The sequence below is a fragment of the Triturus cristatus genome, chromosome 11 (genome assembly GCF_964204655.1).
Source record: "Triturus cristatus chromosome 11, aTriCri1.1, whole genome shotgun sequence".
Taxonomy (NCBI): Eukaryota; Metazoa; Chordata; class Amphibia; order Caudata; family Salamandridae; genus Triturus; species Triturus cristatus.
In genome coordinates this window covers 646,419,153-646,434,870 of record NC_140594.1, presented here as the reverse complement: position 1 = coordinate 646,434,870, position 15,718 = coordinate 646,419,153, and the positions used below count along the sequence as shown (strand labels likewise).

Sequence of the window (15,718 nt, the reverse complement as noted above, 5' to 3'; positions counted from 1 at the left end):
CTTAGGCTTAAGTCCCAGTGAAATTGTTGGCACCAAGAGGTTGTCTGTCCCTGGGCAGAGACCCATCTGCTTGTGAGGCTTTGCCCACCAATTTCAGCGGCTGACACTCCATCTAATGAAATTTGTGCAGCTCTTCTGTTATGCTTTTACACACCATAGAGCCCTGAAATGGCACTCCTGCTGTAATTTTTGTGGGTTTATTGCAGTACCTGTTAGTGCCTGCCTAACTGCCCTCCCACTGGCTGCACTCTTGAGTATTCTGAAGATGTTTTGAGGATGCAGATTCTCTAGCTTCCCATCCTTGGGATGATGAGTTTTACCAGGCAGTGGGTGCCTCCATATATAGGGCATTGGAGGAGGCTATGGCCCCTATGGAATCATGCCAGTCCCAACAGGTGATGCATGGATGTGCAAAGCTTGTGAATGCTCCCCACCCTTTGGCCACCAGGCTCCGTCCCAGTCACTGCTAAGTGCCTTGGAGAGGCAGGGGTGGATTACGATGCTTTGGAGCGCTCACAAGAGGCTTTCTTAGCTCAGAACCAGCCCCCTATCCCAGCCTGGGCTTCGATTTGACCCTGATACTGTCGCACCTCTCCTACCCTCCTTTGATAATGATGCCCTCAAGTAGGCCTTCAATCGCCTTAAGGCAAAGTGCCAGTGCCCTTCTCTGGACTGGAAGGTAGCCTTAACACCAGAGCTGAACCCCCCCAGGATGTCCACCTTCTTTGCAAAGTTAATGAAGGGTCCCAAAAAGGTGATTGATTGGATCTTGGCGCGCATGCCAAGATGAGCTCCTTGGCGTCCTTGGGCTGCTCACCAAGATCATTGACATGGCTGAAGAGGCCAAGTCGTCGGGATCCTTTATCTTCCATGGGGTCCTTTCGGTATGGCCACAGCATTGTTGTATTCTTTTGCAGTTTTAACTGTGCCCTGTCTACGGAGCGTCTTTGCTCCTTAGTAATAACGGTGGGTCTGAAATTGTTCGACCTGGCCGACACAGAGGTCTAAGGGGGACTCTTTGGGGAGTCCTTAATCAAAGAGTTTGTTCAAATTTGTGAATACATTAACATTGTTGGACAAGTCACAGACCTCCAATTTAATGAAAGTGTTCTCTACTCTGGTTTTCCAAGGGGCTGGTCGAGGGCAGGGGCTGTTCAACCAGCCAGTCCTTCTTGTTAATTCCCCCTAGAGGGCAAGGCTCTCTGAGAGCACAGTACCTCAGCCAGAACAGGTTCATTTACTCTTACCCAACCCAACGGACGGTGCTTCAGGGAACTTGGAGGCAAGGGCTACGATCGAGCTGCCAATTCTGGTGAGTGTTCACCCTTATTCCCTTCTAAAAGTAGGGGGCTGTCTGGTGAAGTTTATCCCCTGTTAGGCAACGGATTACAACAGATGAGTGGGTCTTTCAGACCATTCCGGGGTTTCAGACAAGAGTTCTTTTAGTTTTCCCCACATAAACCCAGTGTCCCAGGCCACTCCAGTTCTCTGAACAGGAAACTAGCTGGTGGATGTAGAGATCACTGCGCTCCTGGAGAAAGGGGCCATCGGTCCCACCTTCCCTGAATCCCTGCGGCTTTATCAGTAACATCTTCCTGGTTGACCAGGCCGACAGGGAAGGTGGGCAGCAACGGCTGGTTATCAACTTGTGCAAGTTAAATGAATGGCTGGGATAGTTCCACTTCAAGATGAAGGTCTTGCATCTTCTTTGCAATATTATCTGTCCCTCTGACTGGATAGTCTGTTGAGACCGGAAGGACGCTTACCTGTCCATTTTGATCTTTCGGCCCCACAGGCGTTTTCTCCAGTTTCTCTGGCATCACCACACCTTCGAGTTTGTAACTGTTCCGTTGGGCCTCTCTTTTGCCTCTACAGGTTTTTCAAAGGTTCTCAAACTAGTTGTCTGTTCAGCTCCAGCCCTGATTATAGAGTCTGACGCCAGCAGATCAGGCTGGGGTGCTTGGTGTGGGGAATTCTCCTTAGGCGGTGTAGTCTCCTCCAGAGAAGAATTTACATGTCAATTGTTCATAGCTCCTGTCCGGCATGTTTGCGATCTGATTCTGTTCAGGGATGGGATTGTCATGTGTGTGCTTCACAAAATGATACATCAACCATTTGGAAGGCACTCTGTCAAAGGCGTTCTCTGATCTAGTGACCAGTTTTTGGCTTATTTGCCTGAAAGATCAGATCTTGGTCAGTGTGGAGTATCTCCCTGTTCAGGAGAATCAGGTGGTGAACTGGCAGTCTTGCCATTTTTGGGATTCCAGCCTGTGGAGGCTGCACCCAGAGGTCTTCACCATGCTCCAGACCTAGTGGGGCTTGTTCTCAGTGGACCTTTTTGTGTCCAGGCTGGACCTCCAACTTCCCTGATTCTCAGCAGGATTCCAGACCATTAGACGTCAGAAACGGATGCCTTCCTTCAGGGTTGGGAGCTGGACAAGAGTTACGAGTTTCTGCCATTTGCCATGATTACCAGGGTTTCAGCCAAAATGAGGAGCCAGCAGGCAGAGGTACTATTGGTCACCCTGATTTGGAAATCTCAAGTTTGATTTCTGGTTCTTCTGGAACTTTCTTGGTATTTTCCAATCCACCCCCCCCCCTCTTTCTGATGCTTTTGCTCAGTCCAGGTCTCCTCCCCCATCAAATGGTTCTGGAATATTCCTTGCGTCTCATGGCATTGAGGATTTCAGATCTCTATGGTCGGCCCCAGGCCTTTTGGACAAGGCTGAGGAGCTCCTATCCAAGGCCTGGGCCGACAGCACCAAGAAGCGCTATCGTTCTGCATGAACGCGACTGTGTAGTTGGTGTGCGCGAAGGGGGTTACCATCCTGTGGGCCCAGAGGTAGTCAACGTTCTAAATTTTCTGGCACAGGAGGGGTTGGCATAGCGCTCAATTAATACATACCTTTCAACTATTTCTCCAGGACATGCTCCCCTGGATGGCTTTCCGGTAGGGGAACACCCGTTTGTCAGCTGCTGCGTGGGATTCAGTTGTCGCTCCCATCGGAACAAAGATATTTGGTTCTCGGTCTATGTAAACAGGGTGCTCAACCTTTTCATATCCTGGCAACTGAACAGTTTCTTGTCACAGAGGAACTTTCTGCAAAGTTAACCTTACAGCTATGCTTGGTATCCTGTAGATGGACCTTGATGTGTGGGCCCTGGACATTACGTGAAGTCTTCTCTCCATTGGGCTGTTTATCATTAACAGGAGGACAAAATCCAACACTAGGGTCATTGATTACCCATCTTTTCCTGATTTGCCTAAATTGTGTGTAGGTCAGTGCTTCGAGGCTTATGAGGACGTGTCCTCAGTTTCGCGCTCCAGGTGAGAGACTGCTTTTGATGGCACTCCGTAAGCCCCACAAGGCAGTGTCTTTTCAGACTATAGCCTGCTGGGTATGTTGGGTCATGCAGGAGGTAGGTGTGAACCTCTGGATTTTCGGCGCGCACTCAGCGTGGGAGTGATAGTTTCAAAGGCGTTAAGTCTGTGAGCTTCCCTGGAAGACATTATGAATGCAGCAGACGGAGCCTCTGACTCAACTTTCAAAAGCTTTTATTTTAAGCCTGTGTTGGATATGGCGTTTGTAGTGAGCAAGCTTTAACCCCTTGAGTGCCCATGACGAGATAGTCTCGTCATGGGCCGCGGTTGCGCTGTGCCCATGACGAGACTATCTCGTCATAAACCCCGCCCGCTAATTCAACGCCCGGCATAGGGCGGGGCACACAAGGGGTTAAACTAGCATAATCCTCTCCTCCGATCTTGACCTAAAATGAAAGCTATTGTAACGGAAAGTTTCAATTCTATTAAGGACTCTGAGGCAAAGATTAACCCACCACGGAGCCTTGATATAATTCACCCACCCTGTGGCTAGTAAGTAACGGTTCTTTCCTATATTCCCTTGTGTTAACTTGATCGTGCTCTTCTTCATGCATTGTTTGATGCAGTTTACTTCACTAGGGCTGCCGATGTTTTGTCACATAAGATTTCCTCTGTGATTGGTTTCTTTTTTCCAGGCTTGAATTCCGGGAAACTGGACCAGTGAGGATAGCTATGACATAACTCGAGCGACAAAAGAGCCTGTGAGGTTGCAGACAAGGGATAACCTATAATGCTGGCCTGTGATTGGATAGTTCTGGACTGTTCATACAGAGTTGTCACTTTTTTCTTTCGACTAAATTCCCAGTGGTTTATGGGAATTGTAGTTTATGCTAAATCTTAATGAAATGGCTGATGTTGAATAAACGAAGAAAGTGATAGCGTGATCCTCGCATCCGAGTCCTTAATAGAATTGAAACTTTCCTTTATTCTATACTGGCAAAACTAGTTAATTGAGGACATGGAATCAATGACAGATGACCTCTCTTACAAGTGGAGTGGACTTACTACATGTGTTGTGCAAGTTGTTCAAAATTACTGCCTTATTAGGCAGAGGTTTTAAGCTTTACATGTAGATTATTGCAGGAAGCAGATGATACTCCAAAAATAATTATGTGTGATATTTTTATTTCCCAGTGGTGATTGCCACTGGGTAGGTAGGATCTCGATTCCATAGAAACAGTTTGACTGTTCGCCACAAAACTTTAAAAAAAAATAAAAAATTCTACTTTTAGACTAGGTTGCGCATGAGTCCTAAATCGAACGGAACGCACCTTGAATGTGAGGGTTTATTTACCTTTATTCCACCTCCAACAAGGCTGCATTGCATTTATTATGTTCAACAGCTTTAAATGATGACTGCATCTCAACCGCAACCAAATTTTTATTCTCCTCGAACAATCCTGCCTTTCAATTCTTCTTAGATCGCTTTAGTTTAAATAATAGTTGGGACTGCAAAAAAAAAAAAAGCAGGTTGTGTGCTAGGTACGCAGGTAAATGTTACCCTTCACTTACCTTGGTTTATGCATGTCTAAAAAGATACCAAGGGGGTAACCTTAACATTCAGCTTTCAATTTACCTTTATTCCACCTCTGATGTTGCTGCCTTTTTATTTGTTAAAGTTAGACAGCTGTAAATTATATTTGCGACTGCATCTCGCCTCACCCCAACCCAAGTTTTATTTTCAACTTTACTCTGCCAAAAAACCCGCTTCAAGGATACACTTTTTGCTGTGCTTTTAAAAACGAATATCATTCATTTTGTAGCTCAAGCACACGTTGTTCAGGGAACTGCTTGCCTGTTGTATATACACACTGTCCATTGGGTTTCGTTTGACATAAGAAAATGTGCTTCCCACCTCTATTCACTTGTAATGTTAAGGGGTAAATGTCATTAAACTTTTTTTACTAGTGCATGTTAATTTGCACCGTAAATGCAATAATGTCCATCAAATTATTTACAAAATTAAACATTCCTTTCCACTAAAAACTGTATATTCAAACTACCCATTATCCACCCTAGCCATTACCTACCACTACCCACCCCATTCTCCATATTAAGCACCCCCAACCTCCATAAAGTGTTCACTGTTCCATAATACTTTGACGGCCGTTGTTTGTGTCGTTACTTCGTTTCCATTTCCCATTTTAATTCAAATCTCTCGCACATTAAATAACAAGAGTGACTGTTAAATAGCAATTTAAATAAAACTTTAAACATACTTTACAACCACAGTACTGTACAACCTACCTAAAATTGTTATGTTTTGGTGTAAGTCCCTTAAGTAGTTTTGGAAAAATTTAAGGTTTGAAAAACTGTTCATCTCAGGCTGTGGCTGATCTGCAGAGCAAAGTTCATTTATTCATGGTTGAAAAGTTGAAATTCATTATTCCATATGACAAATTATGGCATGTTGAGTCAACAAAGGTACTGATGGATATCCTCTATGCATTTCGGGTAAAAACCCTTCGTCAGGAGGAATCCTGTAAACAGAAACAGGAGAAAAAGTTGCAACTTTTTCTCCTGTTTCTGTTTACAGATACCTTTGTTGACTCAACATGCCATAATTTGTCATATGGAATAATGAATTTCAACTTTTCAACCATGAATAAATGAACTTTGGTTTAACTAAAACGAATTTTGGTAACTTCGTTACCCCACAATGCTGTGCGCATAGAGGGACACCACCCTAGCAGGGATAGTGCAACTCTCGTTATTTCTTCGACCTTGGTTCAGGGGTCGCTCCTCTAGCAGCACGCCGCTACTCGAGTAAACTCAATACACATCAGAGATTAAAAGGGAGTGCGCGATATTTCAACACTTGTCTGATCTGCAGAGCAGACAGATCTCCTGAGGTCTAATTGGCTGCCACCACATCAACCAGGAAGTGGTGGCAGTCATCTTAGGACTCGGTCCTGGGGCCCCAAAACGTTTTTTTTATTTAAACTTTTGCAACTAATCCCGCTTTGCTGAGTGGGATATCTTTGAAGAGCCGCATAACCACTCCTCAAAATCAGTTTGGTCTGTGAGTTGCCCTACATTTAAGAAATCATCCTTCAATTTGCCAGTCCGTCTCTGGATCTGGTACCAAGTTCAGAGTGGGTGAACCCATGCTATGGGCATGAATTGTTTACACGCTCTGCTTAACTTACGCCCTGTAAATGTCCGAAGAGCCATACACAAAAATCTGGGCCCGCAATTATTTTACTGCCGTTGTAAATATTGTAGTTATCCTGTTTCGATCTCTCCCATCGGTTTACCAGGCTTCTTTCAGTTTTTTAACCAGCCTGGTAACATATGCATTTCTCAGCCTTTTGTTGAGTAGTGATGCTATCTTCATTAGCATTGACCTGAATTCGGATTGTTTGAATACCTCTTGCTAGTCTGACAGTGACTTGGGTATCTTTCATTGCTACTTGCAGATGTTCGGTCCCATTCTTTTGGTTGCATTTATGCAAGGCAAGCCGTTAAGTCCTCCTTTGTTTTTGAAACTGTTACTTTACACTTTTGGTGTTTGCCATTGTATTTTATAGTTGAGTAGGAAAAGCCTGTTGAGGAACGTGCTCAGTAGGCACAAGTCTGTGCCCATTAATCTTTTTCGAGCAGGATGTTTGGTTGTGTTGGACCTTGCCTTTTCTACTCTTCCCTTTTCCTGTTTTTGACAGCTCCCGTTAAACACTAGCAGCATTGATGATGTATTTGCTCGGTACTCTTGCCTTACTTACCCCACTTTTGTGGATAAGGCTGTGTTTTCTTCTTTCCTTTTGTCTTTAATCTACTAGGCTTTTGTTGCTTTTTGCTGTCTATTCTAGTTTTTACTCCCTTTTTCGGTGAATGTGGGTATTTATCTTTAGTCTCTTGTACTTTTTGGTGGGGTCAGTCGTGGCTCCCTGTTAGATCAGGTCTCTTGATTTGTGGGGGATGTAGTTTTGTCCCTTGAGTGGTGCAAGGCTTTGTACTATTTACACAAGCGCTCTGTGAATGTTATATTGTGCCCCAATATATGCATTTGTTCTGGCCCAAATCTTTCTTCTGGTTCTCATTGGGGGTTTAATTTAGTGGGTGCGTTTCTCCTGCTCCGTCTGGTTACCTTGCATTTTATGGTTTGTCTTCTGCTCAGATTCCAGGTTCTCTTTTCCTTATCCTCACATCTGTGGCAGACTGCAGTTGGGCAGACCTTAATTCAACTCCAGCAGCGCTGCGGTCATTGGTCCATACTGTAAACCCAGTATGGTGGGTGCCTTCTCCTCATGCTTTTGGGGCTTTCTCTACTGATATTGGTGTATAGAATTCAAGCCAAGAGCGATTAATGGATTAGAGGAGTCAATGCTTCCTTCTTCTAAAACCACCAGGTTGTTTTGATTTGCGAATGGGCTGCATTCTAATGCACTGTTCTTTAAGTTGGACCCAAGTGCCCCTCACCTACCGGTCTGCATTGCGCTACCTTTGGCCTCACCTCGTTAATTTTTGCACTCTGCCAGTATAAACCATCTTGTCAGTGGTGCTCTGTAGCAAATGGTGGGGGGGGGGGCGGGGTGGGGGAGGAGACAAATTGTCAGCGCGCAGTGGTAGCAGCTATATGTGGCTCTATGTAGTTACGGCCTGAAGTAGCCCAATTTGTCGGAAACAGGTTGCATGTGTTATGGTTTCAGAGAGGACCTGACTTGGCAGTTCGGGCTGGCCTGGTCCTATTGGAGCATGATCATGATGGATTTGTGTATGGCTGGGTCAAATCTGAGGTGGCATTGATGGTAAAAAAACAGTGGCTTGGTATCCTACGACAAACTATTGCTAGTGGTTACAATTATTGCAAGCATTCGTCTGATCACCTTTTGTGTTTCACTTCTTGTGTATCCACTGCCTGGTTGCTGAATTACCCTGCTTTTGTCCAACCACACTTAAGGTTCAGGATTTGTTTTGGGTACAGTACCTGCTTCAAACTGGATCCTGATGTTAGATGTGAGAGGACACTGGTGATTACAATAGTGCACTGACTTATTAAACCTCCGGTTTAGTATGGTCGAAATCTTCTAAAGTCTTGAAAATGCCCCAGCACATGGCATTTTGTGCCCCATTGCAGTAAAGCAAATAGACTACAGAACACATGGGCATGGTTGCCCCTATGAGCTTTTGATCCATTGATTATGGAGCACCCAGGAGTCACTCTCACCGTATAGCTGGTGCCAGACATACATTTGGTATCCCCAGAAAACCTCTTCAGAATACTTTCTGGTCCTGTGGAAGAACATAAGAGGACTGGACTATCTGTGACGTGTGACGAACTCTGAAGGGCTGGACCTTGCTCCATCTTGGAAAGAGGACAAAAAGTGCATCCCATGGGTCAGTTGACTGACTTCCCGTGTGACTACAAGGACCCACATTTTCAAAAGTCCTCCTCCCTTTCATTCCTGGTGAACAGTGGCAATAAACTTGAACTGGACTTTCCTGGTGTCTTCTGCTTGGCTCCCTGAGAGTCTCCAGGTGCCCCTCTGAGATCCTGGGTGGCTTAGAAGTGTACTCCTGTGGTCGCTTGTTTACCAGAAAAGTTTGATCGCTTTAGAAACTTTGGATCCAGAGCCAAGGGGAACCTATCTCAAAGTATCCAACCGGCAGTGTCACTAGTACCCAACCGGCAGTTCGACTCTGTCAGTTTAAATTTCAGAGCCCCCCGATACACTCCCTTTCATTTGAGCTGTCCAGACATGGTGTAGTTTTGGACCTAATCTCTTTTATACGGGGAGTCCTAGAAATTCAGGCTAGGATTCTGATGTTTCAGCCTTAATCCTGGATTTATGTGAGACTAACTGCTGGGCCTCATGGCCTCCTGCATCTTGCTGGTAATGCATGCTGGCTTCTCAGTGGGACATGAAGTCTCAGTGCGTGCAGTATGAGGGGCAATCTCTCACACATGGCACAGATATTGGAGGGACATGCAAAAGAACTTCAGGCAGAAGCTTCGGAACCTTAGGGAGACCAGACTATGGCATGTATCTGACTTCCTGTTTCTACCTCTGGAACTTCAATTTCACCCCCCAACTGTTTGTTTCAGTCGCAAATTGAGCACATTTCTGGATGTACACCTACTTGTAACGCATTCAAGTACATTATACTGCGTCTTAACACCGTCTTGCAGATCATCCATCTGGAGACCATACACCCGTAGCCCACCATTTTGGACAACTCTCACCAGAGTACAACCATTTGAGTGACAGTTCTGTTTGGATCTAAACTTCATGGACAAATCTATTCATTGTCTGAATTTGTGTGTTTTTTTTGTTTTTTTTTTTTGGCATTACTACACATCCCAAAAAACTGTGCAATATCCCTTGCTGATACCACCAACACAGGGAACACAGCATCAACTTTTTCCAGGCTAGGTATACCTCCTGAGATATTGAATTAAGTGGAACTGCCATCTGATTGCCACTTAATGGGTATACATCAAAGCACACTCAATCCATCTCGTCAAGGGCTCACACATCCCTCTCCCATCCTTGTCGTAGTGCTTTCATATTGCCGAGGATATTATAAATTTTATATTTAGAGGAAACTGCACCTTTTCCCAAAGGGCCCTGCACAACGTGACTTGAGGAGGGCAGAACGCAGTTGGTGGTTCCACTCAATGGCTCCTGCATGCAGGGTGTTCAAAGTTGGTTGTATTTCTAGTTATACCCCCCCCCCCCCCCCCCCCCTGTGTAGCTGCTCAACAAACTTCACGAGCCTCCTTTTACTCAAGGCACCCAGTTAAGATGCCAAGAAGTTATACCGGGTAATACCTCTGCAGCTACTGCTTCCCATGAGGTGGTGCCCGGGGTGGTTATACCCCCATCCAACGCGGGTTATTGCCCTATCCTACGCAAATAAGGCATCTGGCACAGGGGCTAGAAGATTCTTGTGTGTACACGTGTATTTTCCAGCAAGGCATGGTCATGCTGTTTGATCAAAGGGTCTGCTATCTTAGGCGGTGAATGTGCACCCAAGGAAGTAACCCGCTTCATTAGTGTCGGTCTTTTTTTATTTGTTTTGCCTCTAAGGTGATGGAGGTGCAGCCAGAGGATGACCACATACCTCCATATGTATACCCCGGGGGCGGGACAGGAAGATAAGATATATAAGATAAGTTCAGAGAAGAGGGACAAAGCCCCACCAGGCCCAAGCAGGATATATACAGGTAGATTCTGTTAACTGACTTTTATGCCTTTTTAAAAGTAGGCTGTTAAAGCACATTAAGTCAGCAGCAGAATCCAGACACATTGTGCGAGTCTGATTCAGCGTCCAATACAGGTTTTAATTTGCTAAAATACATGTCTGAAAATGACACGTGGTGTAACTGAACTACCTTTAAGAAAATCATTTTCTCTGCAGAAAACCCCAGAAAGGGTCATTTCCAGCCCTAGGCCAACTCCTACATTGTAATTACCACCTTTGTGTAGCTTTTCTCTCATTTGTCTACAAAACATCTTGGACATTGAAAACAATTGGTATTGCTTTAGCTTTATATGCTGCGATCAAAGAATGGAGTAGTTGATTTCTGATTGTTTACATTTAACACGGCCCCCAAATAATGTATCTAGCTGTGGACCATTTACTGTCAAAATAGATTTCCAGACAAACACATCCTCTGTAATGTGTACTTCTAGACTGACTAAATCTGTTCTACTTGACCATGCAGACCAATTTTGCCTTCACACCGCAGTTTTTGATATAACAGTTTATTTGAAAAGTACTAGTGTTGTAAATGGCGTGACCTCTTATTAAGCAGGCATGTTTTTTTAGTTTGTAACTGAGAATAACTATCATTGGTGTACTTTTATGCTGGTATCCATGAGTAGTACTTTTTGGCCAAACTTTTTTTCACTTGGGAGTTCAGCTCATACTTTGAATGTAAATGGCATCGGGGCTAAAAAAAAAAACATGCCTGCTTAACCCGTTGCACGGTTTCATCCCCCAGGCCCCCCTTTTATAGCCAGAAGTCCATGATGTATTGGTAGGTCCCCATAAAGCAACTGAATACCAGGCATTTCTTGATACCACCTTTTATGAAATTTGTACCAAAGAAGGCAGTGAGCTACATCTTCACAGGTTTCTTCCAGATTTGTGTAGCTGCAATGGAAAATCGGAGCTTTCTTAAGCAGGTTGTTGGTATAGCACAACTTAAACCTGGACTGATTCTTTAGAAATTCTAAATGTTGATGGTTAGGTTAGGATATGTTCGTATCACTCTTGGTGGGAAGGATCAGTGTGTGAAACATGCTGGTTCAGCTTAATTACAAAGTGATAATTTGAAAGATGACATTATTTTACTGTTTGTACACCTGTACTAAGAGGGCTCCATCGCACAGCTAAGCTGGAGCCCATCGATCCTATTGCTTAATATACCAGTGAAAGAATTGGAGTCTACCATTCAGGAAATTGTTACAAACTATGTCCGTCACACCACAAGGATCTAATTTTGTAGGTAATTTAATTCATTGAAGCCAAGTAGGTTCTTATAAACTTGAATGACATGAATCCTTTACCGTGGCGCTATCTAGTCTGTCAAGACAGACCATCGCACAGTGTTTTACTTTGCACTCTTGATGTCTCCTGCTCTTCCTTTAGTCTTTTCATGCGTGAAGTACCCTTTGATTTTCTTGGCTGTGATTCTTAAATTCAAATATTTATATTTTTGTCCTAATTTATTTACGTTTGAGATGAATCTTTGTCTTATAAAGCAACTTATTATGGAAACGCAAAATTTAATTTTTCTTCCAAAGAATTTAATCTTAGTGGTGTTCAAATTATAGAAGACCTCTTAATCCTAGATCTGCCCAAGATGTTACTGGCCAGTTAGTTTGCCTTGATCTTATTTGAGGCGATGTCATTGTTTCTGCTTGAAGAGAAATGACTCCAGGCGTATGGCCACTCTTTAGTTCAGTGCTTATTCTGAAGCCACTGGCCCATACTATTTTTGGACTAACATGGCATCCCTGCACTTACCCTTATAAATATCACTTTAAAGATAATTTTGTGCACAAGTCTGCTTTCCAGCTGCTATCCCCCTCCGCCCCCCCACCCCGTCCTCCCAAGAGGATTAGAAAGCATCCGAATTTGGGCTGTAAAGGGATGTGGTTATCTAATGGTTTGTAATGTAGAGTGGCTCATGCCACAATCCCTGCTACATCTCACCTGGCTGCTTGATAGTATTCCCACCAGGGTCCGTTCACATGCACCATTGTCGTTGTATTACTCCACCCCAATCCTCTTCCTCATAATCAATTGATTTGTAGTTTGGACCTCTTGGCTCAGACCTGTGACAACTGTAACCTCTGGAACTACTTGGTTAAGGTCCCTCAAAGTAGAAAACTGCATCGTCCGAATGCTAAGACAGCCTGGGTATCCACTCCTGTGATGTGTTCATTACGAGGAGCAAGATTGTGTTCTGCAAGTGTTTTCCCCCAAAAATTAACCCTGGGTTCAACTGACTTTTGGGGAGCTGGTGGTTGTGGAAGACCCTTGCATATATTGTGTGTATGCTGGTATAGGTGAAATCCATCACTGGGCTTATGTATGGGTAGCCTTCTGTTTAAATTCTGTGAAGTTATGTGGGGATCATTTAGGAGCTAAGCAACTAAACTTGTGGTGAGGGTAAAAGAGGATTTTGTTGAAGGCAATTTAAGGGTCTTTTAAAGGCCGCATTGGGTTCCGATGAGAGGCGTATGAAGGACATTTGGTGGACCAAATGTAGTGTTGTGGTTGTGCTTTTTTTGTAAAGCACTTATGCTGCATTTAGGCTGCTAAAAGAAGACTGTAAAGAAGATAAGAATTGGAGTTTTGCTGTTGTATGTTCTGCGCTGTAGTGGAGTGGTTTTCTTTCTACTACAATGTGGCAGATATGATGCATGCTTGTTTGTAATATAGCAGAAGTGATGTTTCTATTTACAATATATTAAAACTATGTATAAATAAAAGCGAACTGATGTAGGCTTGTCTGTTGTCTTAAGTCAAATGTATAACTTCTTGCAACAGAAGGTGTGTTGTTCCATTGTAAAGCAGTGGGTCTCAGCCATACATACCCTTGTGCTGTAAAATAACCAGTGATTCAGTTTTCACCTAGGGTTTTCAATCTGACATAGTTGATCAATCCCCAAAATGCTTTAATCTTTTTGTAAAGAATAGTATTTACTTCTGCTTTAGCCTTCTTGTAAAGAATAGATGGGTTTTTGCTTGTTGATAATTGTGAGTTCATGTTGTGAATTTGAGGTGGAATGAAATCTTGAAAATTAACGCTTTGTCTAAATTTTTCCCCCTATATTCCTTTTAAAAGAAGAAGCTGGCAGGCTGACGCAAACGGGCAACTTACAGGACGGACTTACTGGCTATTGACCATTTAGCTGGTGAGTATACTATCCAGTCTTTCCAGCCCCTCCAACCTTCAAAAGTTTTAAGAGTTTGGCTTTGCAGGATCTTTTTATCTCCCCCCCCCCCCCCCCCCCCCCCCTCAAAACCCCAGGGTTGCCATTGGTAATCACTTTATACTGTAAGATTTGATGTTAGGTCATGGTGTTTAACAGTAGCAGGGCCTCCTGCTAACTGCCAACCCTCTTGCTACTTAAGGAACGAGCGAATACATTAACGAGAGTGTTGTGAAAGGAAATTGTTTCTTTTAAGTAGAATGAAAAATTTCCTAGCTATAGTAACAAAGTCTCAATTCTATTAAGGACTCGGAGGCGAGTATTATGCCTGTTTTCACTTTAGTTTCACAGCAGCCATCCGATTTAAAACAATACAAATAACTTTTCCTATGAAACCTTGGGAAAAATATAGTACAAGAAACAACATCCAATCAGGAAACGGTCCTGAACATCCAATCGGGAGGCCCCAAAAGCCCAACAGTCCTGCACTGGCCCTTCACCCTCTTTCGTTTTGTGAAGTCAGCCGCTGGATCACTATCATGAATCCGTTTTTTTTTGCATCAGATCCTACAAAGATGAATATTTTGTCACCCCGTAGGCATTTAACCACTAAAGCCTCTGGGAGAAATAACAGCGAAAGCAGTTACTGTACAATCGAGTCAAACGCCTTCAACTAGATAATTTTAAACTCAGTGTATTACTAACCCCAATACGGGGAGGGCGATCTCCTGAGGGAATCCCTAGGGTGGGATAGTCCTCACCTCAGAGTCCTTAATGGAATTTACTTTTTTTTACATTTATTTGTTTATTTTTAAAAATTTTTATTTATTAGCATTTAACAGGACTTACTACGTCCCGAACAGTTTACAACTTACAGACTGTAAGACTACGACATCCTTCATCCAGTACCCTACAAATACATAGTGACATCTTCCAACTTATTTTTCAATTACAATTTACAATGTGATGCACAATCAATTAGTTTTATTCCCTTGTAAATAGTCCACCAGATATTTCCAATCGTCTCTAGGCTTGGATTCAGTAGGCAGCTCCTCCTCATACGTTTTTAGAGCATCCTTACAGTAGGCCATATCTTCAAGCTAACACTTTGTGGCGGGGGGCTTTCTTACTACCCCAGCATATCGAAATTCTACGCTTTGATAACAGCAAGGCTATGACACAAAAATTACGCTTCGTAGCGTGCACATCTTGGATTAGCCCCAACAAACGAGCACGGATCGTACATTCAATGTTGACACCCACCATCCTCCCCAGCATCTCCACAACTTGTACCCAGTAGGCATTGATCGGCCTGCAAAACCATGCCAGGTGTACAAAATTGGCGTCCTCATCACCACACATTTGACATCCGGCATCTGAGCGTAGGCCATACTTAGTCTGGATGGAGTGCAATAGGCTTGATGCAAGTATTTATAATGCAAAACTAGTAAATTACCATTTGGTGTAAGCATGCTTGTGAGCGCGCAGCACCTTGTACACTTGTTCTCCAGGCTATCATTCCATCTCAATAAGGCCTTATGCACGTTACCATCTATGTTGTCCTGCAATTTAGTGTACAGTTTCGACACCATATGTGCGCAGTGTCAGTTATCGGCAATTGCAACGTTTTTAATTGCGGCGGTTCATCGGGGTAAGATGGATATAGCTTTCTGATGGCTCCCTGTAACCTATAATACGTGAATTTTAAAAAGTAATGTCTGATTGCTAATATATGTGAGGTCCTTAGACTCAATAAAGGTGCCATAATTCTACAAATCACCCAATGTATCAATACCCACTTGTTTGAGTAGTTGTAAACCTACGTCCTCCTTTGTAACGGATATTTCCGGATGTTTAAGCAGGGGCATAGCAGGGGCATATAGTGGCAGTTTACGAGCCAAACTACCCATCTTTTGCCATGCTGCACTAGTGTCATCAATTGTAT

The 15,718-nt window shown here is 43.7% G+C and overlaps 1 protein-coding gene across 4 annotated transcripts in view; it reads left to right on the top strand.

Annotated features, from left to right (window-relative positions):
• HDLBP (high density lipoprotein binding protein) overlaps positions 1-15,718 on the top strand; it is a 933,925-nt gene that overhangs the window by 62,147 nt on the left and 856,060 nt on the right. For 2 of the 4 annotated variants that reach the window (XM_085634158.1, XM_085634156.1), the window contains exon 2: positions 13,689-13,755. The gene's annotated coding sequence lies outside the window, so the exon portion shown is untranslated. Of the gene's footprint in view, positions 1-13,685; positions 13,756-15,718 lie in introns of all 4 variants that reach the window. The other 2 variants (XM_085634157.1, XM_085634155.1) reach the window with 1 other exon arrangement.